The following is a 6,102-nucleotide window of genomic DNA, read 5'->3' on the forward strand; positions in this document are numbered from 1 at the left end:
CAACAAAAAAATTTCAGTTTCAGTAAAATAAATAAATCCCAAACAGACCCTTAAGCATAAAAAATTGGAAAAATTTCTAAACATAGCATTAATATTAGGAATTGACAAACTTTTTAGTTATGTAGCACTTTTTTTGAAATTCGAGTTCCAAGTGAAACTATTTATCAAACTTGAGTTTCAAGCATTATATTTGATACTTTAATTAGATTGCCATAATTCCACAAACTTGAGTTCCAAAAAAAGTGCTACATTACTAAATAAGTTTATCCCAATGTTTTTTCTTAAATATTTCTTAAATTATGCTATTCAGCAAAAAATGCCATAAAAAAAATTTTCTTTTATTATTTTTTATTTATCATTACATTATCTATTTTAAAGCTATTTCAATAAAATGTTTATCCTTTCGTTAATTATTTAAAGTTTTAACATTCACAATGAATTAACAATTGAAGAAAATCTATATTTCTATATTTATATCTATCTATATCTATATAATATAAAACCAAAACCTTTTGACTTTTTGTTTACTCTTCCTTATTGTGCCACGTGGTTATATAAATTTATGCCACGTATATATTTAAAAACTCCGAACAATTGTGCCTTTTCGTTTTACTCATTAAGTTTCAGCATCTACTCATTGTTTCACACAAGATGTATATATTAAAACAAAACCATTAAGGTGTGAATGAGAAATTGATGTCGTAAGTGCCGGCCCAAGTGAGTTGGGCTTATTTCAATGTTTGTATGTGCACATTGTACTTAATTTTGAACCAATATGTCTACTGGTAAATCAATATGTCTATTGGTTATTGCACCTTTTCTGAACTAACAATATATCTATTCACAATTGTACCTATTTTGAACCGGTTCTAGCGTGCCTATAAATAGGCATCCCTCAGTTCATTTTAAAAAGTTAGTTTTTTCATTCATTCATAAGAGTCTTCAAAGAGAGAGAGAGAGAGAGAGAGAGAGAGAGAGAGAGAGTTTTGCTCATTGTGTATGGAGATTGTAGTGCTTCTTCTACGTGTTGTTGATCATTATATCTTAGGAGGCAAACGTTTAAGAAACTCAAAGCATCACTGAATAGTGTGAGGGGCAAAATTTGTCTTAAGGACATAGTGTCAAACACTAGCCTTGATCAGTTTTATATCAACCATTCGGTGGTATTCATTTGATCTGTAAGTTTTACTTTATTTTTCTTATAAATTCATACACAGATTTGTGCATATATTGTTTATTGATTGTATTCACAAAATACAAAAAAAGTAAATTATTTTTGGAATAGTATCCAACAATTTTAAGATAGATTTTCCTCAATTTATTTTTGTGATTTCCATGAAAAGTTTCTATGTGTGCACTAAATAAGTTTTGAGAAGTTATTTTGTGATTGAATTGGGATCATTCTTTAAGTTCTAATATTGGTGTTCGCATTTTGCATAAATAAAATTGTGTTTGCACATAAAGAAGTTTTGTTTTCAACATTAATTTTTTCTTTTCAAAACTAATTGCTTGCACCGTTAAAATACACAATATATATTTAATAGACTCATCGCATGCGCTTTGCGCGTGCAATAACACTCTTATTTATTTATTTATTTTTTAGTTTAGTGTTATAATGTTTAAAAGTGATATAGTTTAGTGAGGAAAATGAAAACATCACCAAAGGAAATGGCCAGTCAATGGTTTGGAACTTCCACGCCAATGAGGCGGAGGGTGGTGGAGGTAGCACAAGAAGCAGCAACATTCAAAATTCAAAAAACGCTAATCACACATGCGGAGGTGACGTCTCTGAAGCTCAAACATGCCAAGCAGTAGATAATGGGGTTAGATGGGACGGATGGGAAAAAGATAGTCAGCTTTTGAGATTGGAGTCTGCCCAAGGTGAAGAGATGACAACACACAATGTAGATACTAGTATTGAAGCAGGCGTAGAGAGAGAAGTGAATGATGCTTTCTCTAAAGTGGGCCTCCCACTCCATGAGGCCGAAAACTCCCTTGAGGTTACTAGCCCACACAAGCCCAAAAGGAGTTTTGGGCTGGTGTCATAGTGGAGGAACACAAACCGGCCCAAGAAGTTAGTAAAACGCTAAAAGGTAAGGGGAGGTTAAAAAGGGCAAGCCCATTCCCAAGGGACTGAGAACAAAAATCAAACTTTGGGGTCTAATAGACAGAACTCTGAGGTTTTTATTGAGTGTGAAGAGAACATAGTCCACAAGAAGCAGTGTGGAGGTTTCACTAAAAACTTGTATAAGATGAATTTATTGGCGGTAGCTACTAGGCAACACTGCTGGGAGCCATGAATTCTTTATGCTGGAATTGTCGGGGGCTTGGGAACCCTTGGTCAGTTCATGCACTGCACGATATGGTGCGACAATGGGATCCAGGTTAGTGTTTCTTTTGGAAACTAAGCTTAGGAAAAGGCGTATGGAAAAAGTTAGAGACATATTAGGCTTTGCGAATGGTCTTTTTGTGCCAAGCAAGGATCACAGTAGAGGTCTGGCCCTTTTGTGGAAGAGGGAATTAAACTTGAATATAAAGAGTTTTAGCAATTTCCATATTGATGCAACTATCACTGAGGTAAGCTCTAGTCTAGAATGGAGAATAACTGGTTTTTATGGTCATCCTCAAACACATTTGCGTCATGAATCATGAAATTTACTCTCTCTTCTTAGTAGCCAAATGCAACTCCCTTGGTTCTGTTTTGGAGATTTTAATGAGATTGTCTCTATGGGAGAAAAATGGGGAGGTGTTATCAAACCACAAAATCAAATGGAGAGTTTTCGTAACGTCATTAACTTATGTGGTTTCAAAGACTTAGGCTACAGTGGTCCGGACTATACTTGGTGCAATATCCAAGAGGGGGTTGGAAGAGTTTTCTTAAAGCTAGATAGAGCTTTAGCCACAAGTGATTGGATCGAGAAATTTGGTAAAGTTAAAGTCCACCACCTGGTTGACTCTACTTCGGATCATTGTGCTCTATTCATCTTTAACCCCCTGATTACCAAAAATCACAGATCGCGACGATTCCATTTTGAGGCCATTTGAACAAAGAGAGAGGAGTGCAGAGGAGTTATTAACTCTGCGTGGGGTTCTACTAGTGACATAAACACTTTGGAGGGTATGGCTTGTGGTCTGAAGTTATGTGCCTCTGAGCTAGCATTATGAAACTCCTCTACTATTGGTTAGATTCCAAAGCTGATTCAGGAAAAGAGGAAGTTGCTCTCTAGCATGACTGAGCAAGACAGAGATGGTTCTCTTGGAGTGGAGATTAACATGGTCAGAAAAGAGATAAATGGGCTTTTGGATGATGAAGAAATTTACTGGGGGCAATGTTCCAAGGTCCACTAGCTTAAAGAGGGTGACAGAAACACGAAATTTTTTCATGCTCGGGCGTCTGAAAGAAGGGAGCAAAACATGATTACTGGAATTTGGGATCAGCATGGGAGGTGGTTTGAAGACAAGGATAGTATGGCCAATGTTGCAGTCTCTTACTTTGAAGATATCTATTCCACCTCTAATTTGAGTCTAATTGAGGAGGTTACAGCAGCAATTCCAGCTAGAGTAACTAATGAAATGAACATGGAGCTGACTAAAACCTTTACCAAGGAGGAAGTTGTGACTGCTCTCAAACAGATCCACTCTACAAAATCTCCAAGGCCTGATGGTATGTCTGCTATTTTCTTTCAAAAATATTGGGATATTGTTGGTGCTAATGTCTTAAATATGGTTCCAAATGTCCTTAATTCTAGCATGTCATTAGATGTTATTAACAAAGCCAATATTTCCCTCATCCCTAAAACAAACAACCCTAAAAGAATGACTGACTTCAGACTAATCAGCCTATGCAATGTGATTTACAAGCTCATTTCCAAAACTTTAGCTAATCGTCTTAAAGCTTTTCTTCCTCTTATTATCACAGAAAATCAGAGTGCGTTTATTGCGGATAGGCTTATTACGGATAATGTTCTTATAGCTTATGAGTTAATGCACTACCTAAAGCATAAAAGAGAGGGGAAAGACTGCTTTATGGCAGTAAAGCTTGATATAAGTAAAGCCTTTGACAAGGTTGAGTGGAGATTTATTGAAGGGGTAATGAGAAAAATGGGGTTCAATGAGGGATGGATAAACTTAATCATGAGGTGCATTTCATCTGTTTTATATTTTGTCATCATCAATGGTGATTCCTTTGGAAACATTGTTCCGTTTAGAGGTCTCAGACAAAGGGACCCCCTCTCCCTTACCTTTTCCTTCTCTGCACTGAAGGACTTTCGGCCTTTCTCCATGAAAGAGCAAGAAATCAGCTTTCGAATGGAATATCTTTATGTAGGGGATACCCAAAGATCACTCATCTTTTCTTTGTCGATGACAGCTTCCTCTTTTGTAAAGCCAACAGTGAAGAATGTAGGAAGCTTAAGGAGATCCTTGAGAATTATGAGGCAGCTTCTGGGCAAAAGGTCAATTCAGATAAGTCCTCAATTTATTTTAGCCCAAACACTTCCCTAGTGCTTAAGGAGGCAATCTTTAACATTTTGGGGCCCATGCATGACTTGAGACATACCAAATATATGGGCCTCCATTCCTTCATTGGCAGATCTAAGAAACAAGTTTTTGCAGAAATCAAAGAAAGGGTGAGCTTGAAGTTGGCTAGTTGGAAAGGGAAACTGCTTTCTTCGGGTGGGAAAGAAATTCTTATCAAAGCGGTAGCCCAAGCCATCCCCACCTACACCATGAGCTGCTTCCAACTTTCGAAAAGCCTCTGTGATGAGCTGGAAAGAACGATGAGGAATTTTTGGTGGGGGCAAAAAAACCAAGAGTCGAAAATCGCCTGGATTAGTTGGAGGAAGATGTGCAAGCCAAAATCTTTTGGGGGTTTAGGGTTTCGAAATTTGCAAGCTTTGAATCTTGCCCTTTTAGCTAAGCAAGCTTGGAGAATTCTCACAAATCCAAGTTCACTAGGAGCTCGCATTCTCAAGGAAAAATACTTTCCCAACGATGATGTGCTTAATGCTAGCTTAGGTAGCAACCCCTCATATACCTGGAGGATTATTTATAACAGCCTTGAGGTCCTTAAAAGGGGCACTCAATGGAGAGTTGGGAATGGTTGAAGGATACACATCTGGGATGATAAGTGGCTTCAACTCCCTCAACCTTTAAAGTCATTACCCCCCCTCGGATCACTGATGACTACCCCATGGTCACCTCCCTCATTGACCTGGTAACTAGGTGGTGGAAGACCAACTCTGCTAGAGCTCTCTTCCTTCCCTTTGAAGTAGACACTATCCTCGAGATTCCCTTGAGCTTTAATCTGCCTGATGATAAGATTATCTGGATCGGGAATAAAAAAGGAGAATTTTCTATCAAAAGTGCTTATTTTGTTGCTGTCAATCTCCTTGAATCGTCTGAGGCTGCAGAGTGCTCTTCAGGTGACCCTAATTCCCCCCTTTGGAAGAATCTATGGAAGTTAGAGCTCCTAGAAAAAGTCAAAATCTTTGCTTGGAGAGCTTGTTTAAATGGCTTGCCAACATTGGCCAATATGCAATTGAGAGGTCTGTGCACCAACTTCAATTGTCTGGTCTGTGATGAGGAAATGGAATGTTTAACACATAGGTTAATCACTTGTGACTTTGCCCTCTCAATTTGGGCCCTCTGGCAAGACTGCCCTCTTCGTTTGCTACTGGAAACCCGAGATTTCAAAGAGCTTGCATTCCATTTTCTAGCGAATTCCCCGCAACAGCACTTGTTGTTTTTCTTTGCCATTTCCTGGGCAATTTGGCATAATAGGAACTTGCGTTTTCATGATAAAGGCAGCCTTTTGTCCCTCCAAACTTGGGAGATGGTTCAAAGATTAGTTGATGACTTCCACGGCGCCATCAAGATGAATTTCCCTTCTAATCCTCCCAATTCTTTGGGCTGGTCTGGCTCACCCCCGAGAATGTTTAAGGTAAATGTTGATGGGGCGTGTTCCACTGATTTAGGAGTGAATTCAGCGGTTGGGGTGGTCATTAGAGATGTGTCTGGTAGAGTTATCGCAGCCCTCTATAAGTCTTTGCCTTTGCAGTTTCCTTTGATTGGACAGAGCTCTATGCTTTAGAGCAGGGCATT

Source organism: Castanea sativa, chromosome 3 (assembly GCF_040712315.1).
Source record: "Castanea sativa cultivar Marrone di Chiusa Pesio chromosome 3, ASM4071231v1".
Classification (NCBI taxonomy): Eukaryota; Viridiplantae; Streptophyta; class Magnoliopsida; order Fagales; family Fagaceae; genus Castanea; species Castanea sativa.